Source organism: Taeniopygia guttata, chromosome 11, assembly GCF_048771995.1.
Source record: "Taeniopygia guttata chromosome 11, bTaeGut7.mat, whole genome shotgun sequence".
NCBI classification, from domain to species: domain Eukaryota; kingdom Metazoa; phylum Chordata; class Aves; order Passeriformes; family Estrildidae; genus Taeniopygia; species Taeniopygia guttata.
Window position 1 is genome coordinate 868,848 of NC_133036.1, and position 19,878 is coordinate 888,725.

General features: G+C 34.9%; 1 long non-coding RNA gene across 1 annotated transcript in view; it reads right to left on the minus strand.

Moving 5' to 3' along the window:
* Positions 1–1,303: 1,303 nt before the first annotated feature.
* The window catches only part of LOC140684870 (uncharacterized), a 272,714-nt gene continuing 254,139 nt past the window's right edge, over positions 1,304–19,878 (minus strand). The window contains exon 5 of the long non-coding RNA XR_012057792.1: positions 1,304–8,788. This is a non-coding gene — a long non-coding RNA (uncharacterized lncRNA). The remainder of the gene's footprint in view (positions 8,789–19,878) is intronic.

Sequence of the window (19,878 nt, forward strand, 5' to 3'; positions counted from 1 at the left end):
TCTAGTTCAGCCTAATATTTGTACCTGCCTTCGTGCCAGGTTAGACCACCTTACACATACACATCGTGAATGGATGAAAGCAAAGATTTTAAGTTACTGTTAAAAGGATCAACTTCAACTCCCTGACTCCCCTCTGAATTTAGAGCACTGTGTCAAAATTCTATACTGTCAAAACATGTTACCCACTAACTTTTATTTACATAGATGGGACAATCTTTAACAAACCAGCACACACACTTTGAAATTATTTGTCAAAATTATTCTAACAAGCAAATTCTCCCTTCTACACCAGGTACTAGCTCTTAAAATATGCTGAGTGGTCGGAACTAGTGTAGTTTAAACATACTTTTGTTTATAGTGCTTGCAGAGCAATGCTTGTACAGACAAGCTAATTAGGCTGGGATTTTGTCCCTTTATTTTTATAATTCCAGTTTTAGGAGCAGAGCATTTGATTTATTACATGAAGGTATTTTTATAGCCTCAAGTACTACTGCTCTTTAGGACATAGGGAACATCACAGCCCATTTAATTTACACAGGAGATGTTAGTACTATTTAATGGCATGTAAACATTTTATAAGGTAAGCTCGAGTAACAGGAGATTTTTTTTTAATATACTTCAGCAAAAAGGTTCACAAATAGATTTTCATTCTACTTTATTGGACCAATCTCTATTATTGCATCAGAAGTGAATCGAGTTTTAAAAGGTGTTAAGAGTTTTCAATATATTTTGTGACACTGAACAGAATCACAAAGTATACATAAAACAACCAATGCGTGAATTAATTCCAGAACTAGTGTAACTACACACCCTCAAATCATATGTAATTGTCTGTGACTTCAAGCAATAATTGCAATGGACTTAGTTAATATTATAATTCTGTTTCTTTTCAAACATCACAATTTTACACAATTCTACATAGAAGCATTTCAAAGATACTTTATCATCATTATTACTATTCCTTCTACATAATAGAATTTTTAAGGAGTGACATTGTCTTTTTTAGGCCAATTGATTAAAAACCACAGTAGTTTAACACAAAAGTGTAAAAAACCAATTTCTTCTTACTAGAAATCATCTAAATTAAATCATATTATAGCATTTTATAAATATTAAGATATTCTATTTTTTTCAATGTTTGCCTCATAAAAAGACAGTATAAATATCAAAACCATTGCCTGTTTTTTAAAGGAAGTATTGGGGGGTGGTTTACAGTTTTACAGGGAAAATGATGAGGTGTATTGTGGTAGCAATCACTAAAACAAAATCTAGGAAACCTGGATATCACTTCATTGTCAAAATATTTTCATTTTGGTGAAGAAGGGTAAGGCAGCAGCAAATAACTTAGATATTTACTGGTGTGACTGTATTTTCTCGTCTTCTATGTACTGTATGGGCAAGAGGAAAAGTGCAGCCTATGTTTTGGTTTTTGTTATGAAAAGCATAAAAAAAATCTGTAAATTCCTCACATAGAAAAATTGAATAACTATAAAAAAAGAAATTCTGCCCCAGTCCCACATTTTTTGTAAAGCAGAAGAGACAAATTATTTCTTGGAAGACTTAGGAAAAGGCCTGAAAGTTCTGGTTCTTTCATAAATGCCATGTCCTCCCCCATGGGAATGGTGTGTTTTCAACTGGTGTTATGTTGTGCTGTAACATGACTAAATGCTCAGACTTTGGGTAAACATTCAGTAAAGAAAAATATTATTATCTCACACTGACACAAAGCAAAATGAAATAATTGCGTCAACACCAATTTGGATTATACAAAATGCCTAAAAAACCTACTTAAGTGAAAGTGCTTTAAATAGAAGTGTTGAATATTAACTTTATGAGGCACTTAACTGCACTGGATCATAATTAATTATCTAGTTCTAGTGATGCTTTGACACATTCCAAATGAGACCCATAAGGAGTTAACTTATAATCCTTAGTGACTTTCAATATGTTCAGTGACAATATAAGATCCCATTTATTTCCCAAGACATAGTAATTTTCAATACAATTTCATCATAAAATATATGAGCATTTCTTCACCTAAAAATGTTTCTATTAGGAAAAAAAATACAACTACCATACGTAACAGTCATCTCATTTTTCAAGTGATTCATTATAAAAATCACACAGAATTGTATATCTGTTCTGCTCTTGGACTCTTCTCAGCAATTAATATGGTAATCTCATTTTATGTTTCTTCCACCTGTAAGATTTGTATGTCAAGGATTCAAGGACTGTCCAAGCAGAACCTTTCTAGCTTTTCTGTTTTCACTGAATAATCTATGTCTATATATGACAATTTAAAGAGAAAACACTGCATAGTTTTATCTTCACACATACTGTGTGTACTTCTCTTGATAACTAAGGAATAACTTGGTGTATTGTTTAAAATATATTATTTTAAATTTACAATAATATTCTACTCTTAGACTTTACAGCGTGGACTATTTTTATGTTGGGATAGGCTGTGTTTTCTTGTTCACCTTTACAAATTAATAACTAAACAATAACCTCCCATCTGCCATCATGTGTGATTTTGCTAAAATACAACTTCTTATATCATACAAAACTTCCCTATCGTGCACTCAGAAAATTGTTACAAAGATGGTCTGAAGGTCTACTCATGGCAGAAGTCCCACGTTTAAATTTCTTGGGTGCTCTTTAGCATGGAATAAGCACCTGCCTGAATGGTCCAACAGGTTCGACAGCAGGAGCAGCATGGTGATGGGAGGCTGGGAACAGCATAGGATGTAGCACAGGATCAGTCCCCTCCTGGGAAGGCAGTGGGGATGTGTGACACTCACCCCATCCCTGCTTGGCAGCTCCTCCTCACCCTGCTTCAGCCACTGCACTGCTCAAAGGAGAGGAAACAGACTCTGCATTCCTTGGCACAAAGGTCTGCTCCAGGTGGATGGCACCAGGGGCCTTGTTCTGTTATCCCTGATCATACAGAGTCATTCCTCATCCTGCAAATAATCCTGCTGAAACCAAAACTAAGAGGTTTTCAATGAGATTTAAGTAAGACTATTCTTGTGCTTAAGTGCTTCATTGGATAAATGCCTTCATTTTCCTTTAGGACCCTATCCAATATCCATTGTAATCAGTGGAAGAGACTTCTATTGTATTCAGTGAGATCAGCTTTTACTATTGTATGGTCTTCATCCAGATTAAGTCCTCAGTGTGCAAAGCTAGTTGCCTTTATATATATATATATATACAATGAGAAGATTTTTATAGTTGAACATAAAAATGAATGTCTCTTCTGCCAAAATTTTATTGCGAATCTGGAATTCTATCTTACTTATTCCTTTATAAGGTTTCGAAACCTTATATGAAAACCTATATGAATCTGGATAATGACCAAAAAGCCCACAAAGATTGCTCGTACATGATGAACAAAATTTTGGATCTCAGACATGATTTTAAGTAATTATACCTACTGGAGAGATTTGAAATTAAGACATTCATTAATTCTAATTTTTCTGGTTTGACATTATTTCAAATTTATAATTGTTCTAGAATCATTAAAAGCTGGAAGCTGTCCCAGATAGTCGCTGAAGTAGTTAAGTAACTTTGCTTTGGTAACCTAGGTGTCCCAAACAGAACAATCATTGTTATACTAAAATGAGGTAACTACACATTTTCTGCTCCAAAATAGTTATTTAAAAGCCTGAATACATATAAATGTTTTTCACAAAGTGTTTACATCATATATGCCATTTTGCATTCATTTTTTTAATCTCAAAGCAGAGAAAATAATCAGGTATCAATATTCCATTTTTCAAGTGGACACTTCAGATAAAGTTCCCAAAACTTTAACAATAATTCAGTGGCAGAAAAATAGGAATAAAACCTGAATCCCAAGAATCTGTTTCTAAAGCAGCAACACTGCTTCCTCTAGTTTTGTATGCATATATATGTGCACGTGGGATGCCTGTTTGGGAAAGAAAACACCTCCAAATAGGCAGTGGCTTTGCCACAGCAGTGGCTGGAGCTTGCTGGCGCACTTGTTTTGATAAAGTCTGTGCTGCACAGACACATTGCCAAAGGCTTTTCATTACCAGTAGTTATGAGAGCATATCAGTTTATGGGGATGATTGTGCAGGTGGTGGTGAGTGTTATAAATATTTTCGCTACTGCAAAAGAAAACTCCCTCCTGAAGGTGTTGGAAAGAGGGTCTCTGTTTTAAAGAAATGTTGAAATCCTTCCTCACCTTTTTTACCTGACTTTAAATCATTGAACAGACTTTCAGTGTCTATACATCTTCTGGGATTTTTAACAGCAGCAAAAATTGAGCTTTTGGTGTTTCCAAAGCATTCTTTGAAAGAAGTCTATGTTAACCCAATGGAAATGACTGATCACCTTATTTCTATAATCCTGTGACAAATCATCATTGGCATGAAATGTAAAAAATACAAGTAATAGTTGAAAAATAATTGTAAAGAAAATTGTTTCCATGGAATGATGCTAGTCCCTGATGCTTATTCACATCACTACTGGTGTTCATACAAGAGACTTTAACTTGCATCTTAAATGTTTTTCCTGAATTGAGCCTAGGTTCCTTTGATGGAACTTCTTCCTTTAAATCTTTTGAGCTTTTAGAATTGCACAGCCAAACGGAGTCCAGTGTTTTCAGAGTAAGCTGTAACATGTACATTTTCATAAAGATGCAGATAACTTTTTGGACATATTTTAAAATTATTGGGTTTTTTAAGCAATGCAGAATCACACTCCTGTGTGATTCTGAGTGAAGTTTACATTGTGCTTCAGTGGATTTTAAATGGCAGCATGAGGTCCACTTAGACACTTTTATTATTTTCTAGTTTATTCTCAAACCCTGCAACAGCAATATAGGGAAATGTTGTAACTGAACTCGACATGACAAAAAATCAGGAAATGTTTGCAATTTTGGTTCACTATAACTCATTTTAAGAACACAAATTCCCTTTCTTTGTACACATAAATGTCATGTGAAGGGCACATAAAAGTTTAGTCAAAAGGGGCCTATTAAAAGCAACAGTGACATTAAGCATGAGCAATGAATAAAATGTATAATTTCAGAATCATAAAAACACATGGTTTCATTAGACTGGCGCGTGGTGGTTCTCTCCCATGTCTCAGAAGAGTTGGTATTGATCTGACTATGAAGCTGTGACAATAAAACTGTACTCTATTGACTGCAGCTGCAGGGTCGCCAAATATTATTTATTGAGGCAAGCAGAACAGCAAAGCAAAAGCACTGCCCCAGTAATAAGTGGTAATTGCTGGGAAGTGAAGCATTGCACTCCCTATTGACCCTTGCATCCTGAAATTTCGATGGATTATATTTAACTCCATTAGGATTGGCATTATCAAATTACATAAACCACATTATAGAACAACCAGCCTCAGTTTAGGTCATTGATTTTCGATTATCCTGATCCTCCATATGATTCATAAGTACCTTCTATTACCAGTGATATGATATCAGTGTTGATCTGTAGGGGTGGAAGTGCTGTTTTATTACAATGAGATAAATAGCACTGAGGAAAAAAAGTAACTATTCTTCTAGCATTGGCAGACAGAATTATTCCTGTAAATAAAAGTATTTGTAGATTAAAAATTGTGTAGTTCAAAATTTACATACATTTCTAAAAGCTCCAACAGTTCTTCATTTTTATGTTAAAAACATTAAACCATTTCTGCTAATTTTTCACCCTGTATATATCAATGTACTATCAGTGATGATGCCAAGTTTCTGATATCAGATATGTGTTGCCTTTTTAAGGTAAAATAAAACTGAATGGAATATCTGCCTACTTAAGCAGCTACCACTAAGCTGCTCATCCTTCTGAATGTCACTGATCTAAATTTGTTATGTTCTCAAGGACCTATCATATCCTTTCCATCCAATACCCAAGTGTTTTAGCATGGAGCTGAACAATTTACTGAGCTCTAAGGCTCAGGCAATTTTGATGCATCCCTTACAAGCCTAATGCAAAAATCCAATTTGTTACAGCGCTTTGTTAAAGTTTTTAGAAAGTCATGATTTTTCCTTCAGGGATTGCTGGTTCATTCACTGGCACAGGGCTGGGGTGTTGTCCATTGCACAAACAAATTTTGTTCTCATCCTTACAGTGAATATCACATGTTTTGTCAAAGGAATTGTCTTTTCCCATTCAGGGTTTTTTTCAAAGACGTTAGATTGTATTTGTGTGTTTAAACTGCCCATTGCTAGGACTAGAAGGACCAGTTCAAAGTCTGAAAGAAAAGGAAATGTCTAAAAAGAAAAAAAAAAACTTTTTAAGCAGAGGTGGTGAAGAGATTCACTATTCATAAAAGGGGTGATCAAAAGTCTCGCTCAAAAACTCACTCATTCATCTCATCCAGAATTCAGCATGAAGATTAGTTTCCAATACTAATTACTCCAACTCTTAATCCTCTTCTTTTTTCTTGACATCAAATATACGTGGCTACTAAAGTTACTGGTATTTTGCAACACTAAAAAGGTTCTGCTTAGCTGGAAAATTAATCCACAATTTACAGCAGTAACTCATGACATGTAAAATTTTCACATAAAATAATGTCTGAAAAGTTAAGGTGTATGAGAACAGAAAAACTGATTTAGAAAGATGGTTATTATTTTGCAGAGCCTTAAACTTCATATGTTTTAGTAGACAAATCTGAAGAAACATAAAAATAGATGGATTAAGTGACATGACACTGGAAAAAAGCTTGTTTCACATCAATAGGAGATCACTATAGAGCTGTCATTGACTGAAATGAACTAGATGATAAATGGCCCAAAAAGACAGGAAGATGAAATTCTAATAAAGTTTCAAAACATTTTCATTGCAAAGACATTAAAATTTCATCTATCTTTATTTCTGATTTGAGCTATAAAAGTAAAACAAGGGTAAGGAAAATAATAGATTTTTTCTTTTGTTTCTAGTCATTTCATTTCACAGTAGGAAGGAAGTTCTCTACTCCCAAATTCTCTTTCCTTCTTTGGACCAATACTGTTGTTAAGACATAGGCTCATCCCTGTTAAATATAATTCTTGGTAAAGTGTATTTCTCTAATTCATTAAACTTTATATTGAATTTAGCAAGCAATTTAGTAATCATGGTTTCCAATATGTAGTGAACAGCTGAGCGAAATATCAGGAAAACCACAGTGTATAGAATTTCTGTTTGGTCATAAATGTCTACACCTGAGTAGCAAATGTGAATAGTTGACTCTTTAATGCTACACTGTAGTTAAATAATAGGTTATAAACAGTCAGGCTAATGACCTCACTTTTATAACTCCAGACCTCCTTGACATAGCTAATAATTAGCAGTGAATACCATACAGAAATATGCCATGTTCTGGCTTCTTGATTTTTGTTTCGGTCTTGGCACTTCAGAACCTGGATGTACTAAAATAAGGTTGTTAAATTAAGATACTGAAGAATATGCAATATTATCAGGTACATTTGTAGTTTATAACTGGAAAGATAGTTGATAAGGAATCTGTTTCTAAGGACTGTGGGCTTTTCAATTGTGAGACTCATATCAATAAAAATAGAAATCAATTATGTAACACTAATAAATAAAGTTATGTAAGATATGCCTGATGTATTGACTAGCATGGGACAAGTGGGCATATTTTGTCAGCAAGACATTGTACAAAAATCTGGAGTTTGTTTTTGTCCTACCTTGACAGAAAATGTCTTTATCAATAAAGTCAGAAGTGATGGGAAGATAACTTCTGAAATAGAATGTGTGTATGTATATATCTACATAGTCACATAAATTACATAGATATATGCATCTGACTGTGATTTACATTGATTTCTTCAAAATTCCATGGCATTAAAATATTTTACTCATTCTGCTTGATCTGCCTAATTTTGTTCTTTGAAAGTACATAAATTTTGAAATTTGAAATATAAACATTATCTCAGATGCAAAATTATGGAAAAAAAAGCAACATCTCCTGTTTATTTCTTGTATATTGATTCCAATAACCATTCAGCAATTCCAAGACCATTTATTCTTTCCAAAGAGAAGGCTGACATGCTGGCTAAGCTATAAGGCTGATTTTCAATTTCCTGCTCCCTCATAGGCCTCTTTTGTGATTTTGCCAGTTCACGTAGGCACTTTGTACTTTAATTTCCCCTCACTATAACAGAGACAGTAGTACCTTCTTGTATCACAGCTATGTCTTGGGAAGAATTAGGATGGTGAGATATGAAAACAGAGGCCACATAAATGTTTCATAGAGTGTGACAGATGTATTTTAGAAGAGGACCTTGCATAACAAGACTTTTTGGAGAACATAGGGAACAACTGTATTTTTCCAATGTGTTCTCCTCTTATATGATGAGCTATCCCCTCAGAGACAGAAAAAAATAAACATTGAGTAGGACAGCATAAGGCAAGAATTTTCCAGAGTGATGTGACAGCAAAAAATAAAATGAGGTAAATGAATTTACCTTTTATTTTTATTATTCAGAAAAAATAAAAGTAATTTCTTGACACATTTGCTTCAAGCACATTGCTCCTTCATTATTAATTTTACTAATGGATTTTTTTTCTTTTAATATTAAGGAAAAGATTAAGAGTAGAAATTTTGCTCATGGAAAAGACTGCTAAAGCAAATCCAAGCTGGTACTTGCAAAGTGATTAGATGAGTGAAGAATTCTCCCTCTAGGTGACAGGGCCAGGTCTGAGGACAAAATCCACTCTTCTATGTAACAGAATTTTACTTCCATCTTCCTTGAGCTCTGCTTGAACTCTTCTCCAGTTTACAGAGTGAAGTGAGAACCCTGGAAGAACAAATTGTCCATCATTTAAGCATATTGATCCAAATCAGTCTTGTACAATTAGCAGCTCAGTCAAGAGCAGGATGGTTTCCAAAGATGTCTATTCCATCTTCTAGAACACAGACATAAAGGAAGCACTACATGCACAAACACACTGAATTTCACAGCAATCTTGTCTTTGATGTCACCTACAACCACACAATAATTTGCAATTGTGGTAGTTATTCAGGAAATTATTTGACAGTAAAGTCACGTCTCAAATCATGTTTCCTAAGTATGCTGTTCTCCTAATCAAATTTTAAATAGAAAATAAAAGCAGTTACAATTTGCTTTCACGAACTTTGGCACTGGTAAAACCCCATCATATCAGGTTTATTTTTTGAAGCATGATTGCTCAGATGCAGGAGCAAAATTACGTATTTGTAATGAGAGCTGAAAAAAATTCAGAGAACTCCTAAACATTTCAGAAAACACTACTGCCTTGTTTCCATGGTACTTAAATAGCTACCTATTAAAAGGCAGAAATTTGATTTTGAAAGAAGTTACTACTACTTGGTAACACACTACAAAATGGGAAACTGTTTTCATTCCATGGCTAGATTAAAATATAACAAAATTTAACTATGTCATAAAGAGCTGTTTATTATCTTATAACTTTAAAATTTTCAGAGTGATGTCACATTTATACATTTGCATATATTTCACTAGCATACATATTCCTCTTCATTTAAAAGCCTTCCCTAAAACAAAATGTTAGCTGATATCTTATTTTTTCAGGTATCATTTAGTGTAATTGAGTAAAAAGATAAACATGTACCTTGCAACCACACCTTGGCAAAGTAAGCAATTGGCTACCCAAGCAAGAACCTTTTGAAACAAGTTTTCCACACCACTGCAGGATATAGCAAGAAAGATAGGGAGACACCATGTGCTATGGACAAATAGGTGGAAATACAGTAGTAGATACCAAGGAATATAATTTTTAAGCAGATATTTTCTTTTCTTGGTAGGGTAGCTGATAAACTGTGTGAATGGATGGCAGTGCCTAATATTTGAGATAGCTGAGAATTATCAGCTGGAAGGACAGGAGGTGAGGAGAGGACGTTGATCATGACTAGAGATTGATTTGGGATTTCACAGGAAAAGGTATTGGTCCAAGGTCTTATATTTTCACTGCCTAGAGGAATAATATACAGTCCTTTTGCTATGCTGCACTAAGATAGTGGAATGGACACTGGACAAAGGGATATACTGATGTACTGAAAGGAGGAATTAATTATTTGAATTCCTATAGTGCTTCTTGCCTAATAGCAGGCTCACATCAACCTTGTGTGCACCCTGGGTGTGTAACTACCTCCACACTACATTACCTAGAGGTACATTTCTAGGTTTTCTCTACTGAGTAAGCAACATTTTTAGAGTTCCTGTATTTCTCTGCTGGCTCACAAAATCCATTGTGTGCTGGTTTTTTTTATAAAAGAACTCTTTCCCAAAGCTGCTTCCAAATGGCATGGCATGACAAAGCATATCTAACATGGGCTTGTGTACTCATAGCAATTATCCAGAGAGATGGGATGCAAGGAATGAGACTGGTTCCAATTTTCTGTCTGGGGGTTGAAGATTATTTAAATAGCAGACATGAGTGTGGTGAGGGTTGTTTGGTTTCTGGTATCTTTCCTGTGTGATGCTCTTCAGAATTATCCGGTGTCATCAAAGTGCCTGGCAGACCCTTACAAGCAAATATAAGTTCATTATTTGTGCCATGGTAGTTTAGAAAAGGAGAATGTGGCTACAGGGCTTGGCTATGGTAGCAAGGTATCACATCTCCAGTTCAGCTGCAGCCTGACATGCAAAGAGACTGACTACTAGGGAATGCATCTCAAGGGAGAAGGCAGGGAAGTAGGCAAAGGGAAGTTTTCTCTTTGGAGATGTGAGACATGAACAGGAAAAATGTACTATTGTGCTGTCATCCTACACTGCTTCTCAAATACTTGATCCTGCTGCTCTCTGTGCTGATACGCCATTAAGCATAAAAGAAATGCCGTTTAATTCAGACTTCATTAGGTAACGTGGGAATCTACACTATCATCCCATGTCATGAAATTGTTGGACTCAACGAGGATATGTAAAAGCTGCTGGCATTATAGATAACATCAGCTGGCTCTAGATAAAGCAACCTGCCCCAAGGGGAGGGGGCTGGGAGGGTGGGAAGGGGAGTGGAACCACTGCTTTAAGTGTCTTCACTGAAGTGACTGCCTTGCCAAATCACATAATTTTGTTTTTTCCAGAACAAAGATTTTAGTGGTAGAATCAGTCCTGCGTGATAGTTCAGAGATCTTTTATAATGTGCAGAAATATTTTAAAACTCAGTTTTTTCTATTCTGCTATGCAAACCTGCTCCCCAAATCACTAACACTGCACATAAAGCACGCAACATGATGTACGTGTTCTGAGCCACAGTGAGAACCTCTTAATTTAAACTTATTTGCCCTATTCAAGTGATTCAGCATGTAATTAAAGTCTATCGCATTATAAAAATTAGCTACAGATCATCATTTGTTACAAGTGTGACTCACAAGGGCTAAGCCTGCTTAATATTCTGGTTGGCAGCAAAATGTTCGAGGGCAGAATCCAGATCAATACACACAATTTTTTTTCAATCTTCCCTGTGGTAGTAGTGTTGTACATTTTGGCATCGCTGTCTTGCCAACTGTAATGAAAGAAATTGTCATTCAAAATAAGACCAATTAAAAACTGATGTCCTTAAAAAATAGCACTGCAGCCTTTTTTTTTTTTTTTTTTTATTTTTAGATCCACCATGTTCAGCAGACCACCATGGCATGAATTGCCATTAATATGTCATTTCCCTTTCCTGTTATCACAATATAAAAGACCTTAGCTCTGACCTTTCTATCAAAACATCCTTTGTTTAGAATGAAAGCTATTCACTGTTAGACCCTTATCTATAGAGCTTAGCCAGCGGATCAAATCCAAAGAGCAGAATTCGTTTACTTTGTATTAAATGAGCTCAGTTAAGAAGTTTCAATTTTGGCAGAAAGGTGCATTAATCACAAGGAAAAGAACAGATCTCACTTTTCACAGCTTCTGGTTTACTTTCAATACAGTTACACAGTAAGGCTTTTGTTCCTTAAAAGTAGCACTGTATTTAAATACAGTAAATATAACAAAATTACCTTCTTAAAATTACACTAGAGTTCCTACAGTACAGGATGTCCATAATGACCTCAGTGTTGCATGACTAACTTTACAGCTTCAAAAAGGTTCTAAATTAGTTTGGACAGATGGGTTTTATCCAGAGGAAATCAATGAGGTTTTGTGAGTCTGACTTAATTTTTATGCAGGCAGTACTTTGAGATGAAATTAAAATATGTATAAAAAACATATTAAAGTTTCCCTTGGGTTCATAGTTGTTTGTACATTTACAAGGTGTTAAAGAGATGATTTAAAAACTAACTATATGAGGGATCAATTCAAGTATACTATGATTTATGGTCTTTCATGACATTTTTGACACTTCTGGTCTAATGTCTTCTTGTTTTGAACCACTAATTATCTTTTAATTCATAAGGGTTTGGTGAGATTTTATAAGTGTAATATAATATAAAGAGCTGTATCACATGGAAAGTTTTAGAAGAAAACACACTTTACAAGTTGTAAATAAAGATGTGCTGCACCAGTTAAAAATCCACTTGATTGCGGTACCTCCAAATGGGGAGGGCTTCCCCATCTGCCAACAAAATTGGCAGATTTTTAACTTGCTGCTCAGTACTGAGGGACAAAATCTGAAAAGCAAAAGGCAGATTTTCACAGATTTAGTGCTTTCACTGTGTAAGACCATATCAAACCCAAAGATTTATCTGCCTGATCAGCCATGATCTGCCCATTCCCAGGACCATAAAACCCTTATATAGGTCCTAAATTTTTATATACTCCAAAAAATGAACAGAAGCTGGAATGTCCTTCTGGAAACTCATATTAATTGAATTTTTCATTCTTTTCTACTGAACTGCCACAACTTAGTCCTGCAATCTACTGCAATCTACTCAGAGCAAGTAGAAAGGTCCCCATAACACAATTTAAAAATAGTTCCTAAATTATCCAAGGCCAAAATTCTCATCAATGTTCCATTCTGGTTCGGTACATCTATGGGTACAACACAGTCTAGCACTCACAATAACAAATCCTTTTTTAAAAATAGTCCTGTGTCTTTTCATTTTCTCATAATTATTTAGCTTAAATAGCTAAGAAACACACTAATTTATAAATCTGCATAAAGCAAAATAAAATAACTTGAAAAGTTTATTCCCTAATTCAGCACAGTCACTAGCAGTGAACACCTGGAACCTTATAATGATTCCCCAATGTCTTTTTAGAGATGCAAAGATGATTCTGTGTGTTTGCTTACTTTTCTGGGGAAAGGAGTGTAAAAGAGTGTGAAATACATTGCCCTGTTGTAACAAGATAAAAACCTGGGGGAGTTCTCTCTTCCTATTCTCCAAATACATGCAAAATTTTTACTGTTAATTTGTAAATACCTAATAATGCATAGATAAATTTCCAATTCTGGAAGCCAAGTTTATTTTATGGTACATAATAACTGAGAAAAAAATCCAGAAGAAGGGAAGACAGGAGTACAGAGCATTTACATCATTAAAGATATCCAGGGAGAATAAATTTGAAGAGGCTCAGTAATGATACTTCAGTTATCAAGAATCCAAGCAAAAACATTCTTACTCTTCTACCTTTTACCTAGTTTTGTGGTAATTACTGGTGATGACAACTGGTGTGATCACTATGCTGTGTCTTATTGAGGCATCCTATTTCCACATCATACAATAGATAATGTCCAAAAATACCACTAATGATTTGTCTTTAGTGAAGGAAAATCTTTAAGCCTGTTCTAGATCCTCTGCATCTATGCTTACAGTAGTGAATAAAATAGAGAAAAACAATCTTCTGATGACATTTTCAAAAAGCAAAAAGTTGTTGGCTTTCAATAGGTTGTAAATGAAGAAGCCAATTTTGATACTTTACTCCTATCAAGCTGTCCTTTTTCTTTTCAAGGGACATTATTTGCCATTGATCAACCCTTAACATTCAGAACTTCTGTTCTGGCAAGCCTAACACGTACATGACACAGCACAGCAGAAGCATGCAAACCAAGAGGGATATTGCACACTGACAGACCCGCCCAAAAAATCCAGGAAACTGAAGTTTCTGAAAACAGGTGTGGAATTTACAGCAGGCAAAAATAAATCCCCTGTCAGCCCCAAGTAAGAATGAGAAAAGAAACTCATGACCCCAAGAGACTCTTTTAAATGTTGTAGCTTTAACTTTCTTCAAGTAGAAATAGTGGACATACAGTCAAGAAAGCTATGGTCTCTACAAAAAGCAGGTTTACTCTAACTACCTTGGTCTCAGTTCTACATGATCCAGGACATTATGGGCAGAAAATTCTCAGTGTCTAGGTTTCAGAAAATTCCCCTTAAAATATATATTTTTCCTATTAGAGGGCAGCAATTCAAGGCAAAGTGAAAATACAGAACATGAAAAATGTCCTGTAGCAGGAAAAGGTAACATATAAAACACCAGTCAGATATAGACACACAGAAACGAGAGAGAAAACAGTGCTCTAAAAGATGAGGGCTCATTACCTTTTCTCTTGTGGGTGTCTACGCCTAACTCATTGCTAAGATCTTCCTTCTGTCCATTTTGGGGTCTGTGGTTAGAATTTTATTCTGCCATTTCCCAGTCAGAGACATAAAGGAAAAAAACATCAGTCTCTTTTATCAAATATGAAGAAGGCAGCAGTGGTGTTAAAGCATGGGCAAGCAAGAGAGCTTCAGAGAGATGAGATGTTCAAGCAGCTCTGGAACACATTCTCCCACTCAGCATTTTGCTATCAGGACAAAGATCATCTCGCTGTTAGAGCAGCTGAGTCATGCATCTCTGAGCTGGTTTAAATTCTTTCTGCTGCTTTTTGTTATGAAAGAGTCCCTTCATGGAATTCATGAAGTTATCAAGTCTGTGCACTTTCAATTCTACATCACAGCTTCCTTTCAGCTTGATCTCTTTGCTGTCACAGCTTCTGATGATTTCAGTGTTTGTTTGGTTTCTGTATAGCTTATGATAAATACTTCCCTTAATTCTCCTTCCCATCTACTGACTCTGCCTATAGCAGTGCCTTTTCCACACTCAAATAGATATATATTCAACTTTTATCAAAATAGATACTAGCTGAGGAAATGAAAAAGAAAAATTACCATTATTTTTATATACAAATTCTAATATTCTATATGCAATTTTAGTGGAAAAGTCTTTCTCTGCCTTTATTAAATAGCAGAACTGTACAGTGAACCTTGAGAAATTTGTATATTAACATACAGATACTGGGTATTTTTATCAACATATACAGAAGTTTAATATCTTCAAATGAATTACATACTTGCATGTGTAATCTGGCTACCTTCTAGTAAAATGAATTATGCTCCTGTATATCAAAGAATTACGTAGAGGATGGATTGGAATTTCTGTATTCTGTAAGGATAATGTAAGCAACATAAAATTCTGGAAAACATTGCAATTAGATTCTAAATTACTTTACAGTCCTTAAGCACATGAATCAAGCTGAGAAATAATCTCCCTAAAACTCATTAATCAAATCAAGTATATAACATTCCTTAACTAATGCTGTTCATTCCATGAAATGTGTATACAGAAGGCTTTCTTTTTTACTTCTCTCGTAACTGTTTATATGCACACTGAAGAAATATGCCCAGCACTGTTTGCAATGGTTCCAGTAAAAAGGTACCATGAAAACAAACTTCTAATACAGGGATTCATTATTAGTAGGATGTATGAAGGAGATCATAGAAGTAAAGGTGTAAAAAACTTTCAGGGTACAGGTTCTTAAGGAATTACAAAAAAAAAAAAAAAAAAAAAAGGTTGCAATCCACATAGTGCATTTATTTCACTCAACCTGAGTTTCTCTGAGTTTCAAATTTTAAAAGAAAATAAAAACTGAAAGTTAAACTCAGTTTGAGAGCACTAGGTTTTATCTTGTTTTACATCAAAACCTAACAAAACTGTGAATTTTTCTTGCTTTCAGCATGAAACTATAAATCACCTCAGGTTTTCTCAAACATTTAATTAACCTTAAGGTCAGTTCCTCAGGGTTAAATGCTGTTGTCACTGGAGAAAATGGGATTTTTACCATTGACTTCAGTGCAATCAAGCTTTGGCCCATAGTGAATTATTTAAGTCAAGCCAGTTAGTATGAGCTGGGGAATACTGTAAGATAAAACTGAATAATTACTTAGTAGAATTAAAGTAACAAACCAGGATATATTATTTAGAATTAATTATTCATCCAGCTATATTGATTAGATTTGCCAGTGAAAAACTTTAAAACTAGCAATTTTTTCCTGAATTCCTTAGCATCTTAAAAATATTGTGCTGGAAAGGTTCACAGGCCAATTATCCAAACATCTTGGACTAATACCAGAGTGGTCGGAAAAATTATTGCAATAACTCTTCAAATTCTTGGTTGTATTTAAGATAGAAATTCCAAAGAAAAGGTTTTGAAGTGGAGAGAAAGTATAATACAGAATGTTGGCTTTTCAATCACTAGTGTCACCTTTTGCTGTAGATATGTACTTGGAAATGCAGGCAGGCACTGGGAAGATTTTGCAAAATATTTTAGATCTTACTCAAAGTTATGTGTCTAACTGTACCTTAGATGCCTTGAAAGTATCACTTTTATTCCCTTTTAAAACACATAATATAAATGTTTAAATGAACCAGGTAGGTGCCCACAGACAGATATGGAAATGATTAACACAAACCAGAGCTTTAAGAGAATTTTTTATAGTGATCACTATGGGAATCTCGATTGAGCCTGGAGGCCTTGATTCAACAAAGCATTTAGGCTTCTAACTTCCCATTGATTTCCCATTTAAATTAATGGCAAGTTTGGGCCTAAAGACTTCATTAAACTTGGGACTAAGTGATTAGACTTTGGTGATATTTTCAGGACACTGAGTTCTGGATCACTTACAGAATTCCTGGAAAGGGTTACTTTGTGCTAGGGATTTCAGGTTATCTGCTGGAAAATGCAAACCCACTTGTCACACTCGTCCCAGAGCACACCCACACGTGAAGACTGGACAAAGACTGGACAAAGAACAGCAGCTCTCTGTGCCTCCCCCTGCAACTGTACACACCTTTCTCCATCTGTGTGTGCCAAACCTGTCTGACAGGCAGCTCTATTGTAAATCACCACACTAACAAGGGCGTGCAGTTTTACACCACAAAAAAATTGTGAAAGAAGTGTAAACGCAGGTCCTGTATGTTGGAGCTGAGTCCTGAAGAAAAGTATTCCCAGCTCTACATGCAGAGGGCACTGAAGAGAACTCCAAGGCTGGTCCAACATTCTGCCTGCTTCTCTGAGGGAGCAGGAAGGTCCCACAGGACTGAGAGTGCAGCTTGCTCTGGGGATGTGTCCATTCTAAATAGAATGTGGGGAACTGAGCATCCTCCCCTGCAAGTTTCATACAACCTGTCATAAAAAAAAAACCCAAAAAACAAAAAAAAAAAAACAAAAACCATTGCCTAGAAATTCAATGCATAACTTCAAACACTTTTCATTAGATGATGGTGTCTTTAGAGATTGCTGTTTCGCATACATATAGTCAAAATTATTAATGATTATATTTATTCAGTCCTAAATCAGTTTTCATATTCACCTCTACTTCTTTCATGTGCATGTTTTTGTCCAAACACAAATAGACCTTGAAAAGCCAGAGGTTCTGGAGTAAAGCATGAGATGTTAAAAGTATCCGACATAATTATAATAGCTTTAAGCTATGCTTTGCTAAATTAAAGCTCTATGATTAACTTCTGTAAGTATGTAATGCATTCACATCTTACTTTGTCCTAAAGAGCCACTGACTTTTTTTTGAATGAGCAAATTAAAGTTCAGGCACATGTTTCTTTTTTCCATCACATTTTTATGTAGAAACAATACCTTTCTTCTTCCATCACAGGTAATCATAGTTGGTGTGTGATTTAGAAGCATGACACAGTTTAAAATGATCTGCTCCTCTAAATTTTGCCAGCAAACAAATATGCACAGAACTATAGAAGCCATCTACTGACATTTTATTCATAAAAATACAAATAAAGGATGACTTATTTTTTGGGTTTTTTTTGAAGACTGTAGGGAACAGTCAACTAAAGTAATTTTAAATAATTATTTCATGCTCTGTTTAATTTTAAAAGCACTTGGAGACGGGTTCTGGATTTTTTTTAATCCAATGAGCAGAATCTCTTTCACTGTAAATATCCTAACTGAGTGCACTCTTGAGACAAAAATATCTGATTTTTCCAATCCTGTATTCTTAATGTGTTATAATTCAATGTGATAGGTGTGATTTTTGACATTATGGGATCCAGTTAGATCATAAAGCGTATACAAATCAAATAATATAGATTAGATGCTATGCTGGTCCATAACTGTTAAATGGGGTCATGGTTTCTAACTAGCTAATAGACTCTTATGTACTAAATTATTTCATGGGATTCAGTACCGTACATTCATCATAACACTGACATGCATAATCTTAGGCAATTAATTTAAAAATTCTTCCTTCTTGCTTCTGGTTTGGATGAATTGTTACTAAGGCAAATTACTTAGGTAGTTTTCAGTGCTAACAGTACTAATATTTTTAATTAGCAGTGGACTCTGTATGACATGCTACCATTCTAAGTGGGAACAAAAAGAAAATACTGTGATTTTCGTTTCCTTAACTGGTAAGAAATAATGAGTTTATATTGTTTCACAAAAACATGTTTCTGCTCAGCAATTACTTCCTACATAGCTGGTCTGTTCTTTTGAGGCAGTCAAATGAGAGGAATTTGACATCCTAATACACACAGTGAATTAGGGTTCTGAGTAACAAAGAGTGTCTTCAATGTCTGTAGACTTTTCATAGGAAGCTTCGAGAACAGAGTTTTGTAATGACATATTCAAAATCATCAATAGACTTATTTTCAAGAAATGAAGCCATTATAAAATGCTGTATTATTATCAAAACTATAATTTCATGGCTCTATTTGAAAAAACAAAAGTGTAATATCTCCAAATGTGTTGGGAGACAACGTCATTGACCATTTCCAGGTTCCTGTTCCCTCTGCCTTACACCCAGTAGTCAGAGCACTTTTACAGTTATATAGTACTGTGCTCTGGTTTGGAAGAGAGAGCTCTTAAAAAACCTGAGAAAGAGCCAGATAAAGACAAAGAGCCACAGAGATTTGAATTGAAAAGTCTGCTTTTCTTAGATGAAAATCTAAGTAAATCTGACAGATGTGTTACATAGTCAGAAAATTTCTGTATCACATCAATAACCTGATTTCTCATGCTAAACTTGAGATTTGGTTGGTCAGTCTTGAAGCCTAGTAACACCACCAGGGAAGGACAAACTTTACATGTGTATTAACACAGTCATTTAGTAAAAGAAATGTTAATATTTTGAAATGTATGCCAGGGTAGAAATATGGCCCTCTCCCAACACTCAGTTGAGAAGTTCAAAGGACTGTTCTTTAGAAAACAGTCTATGTTTCCTAGTCAAGGTAGCAGAACATGTAATTCCTTACTTCTTAAGAAATCAGAATAAAAGATGTTTCTAATTTTTTTTTTTTAAATCAACATTATGACAATAATGGGCAGGCCAGTAAGTAAAGAGATTGGATAACATCCTGATAAGTATTACATAATTATTGTTGGATGAGTTTATAAATGCTTTACAAGAACTCTATAAATGCTTTACTCTACTGGCTACTTGACTTTCATAAATAACACACAACAATTCAGAATAACTGTTAGTGTCAAGAAAACCCATACAGAAAATTGATGTCATAATGAAAGGAAAATAATAAAAAAGCTGACCAGAAAATAAATGAGGAAAAGCTGAGGAGTGATTAAACAAGCTGAAGAGACAGGTCAAACAGAGAGAAGAGACCAGTTACTGTTATCCACAGAGATAAACACTCATTGCCCATGTTACTCTGCAATT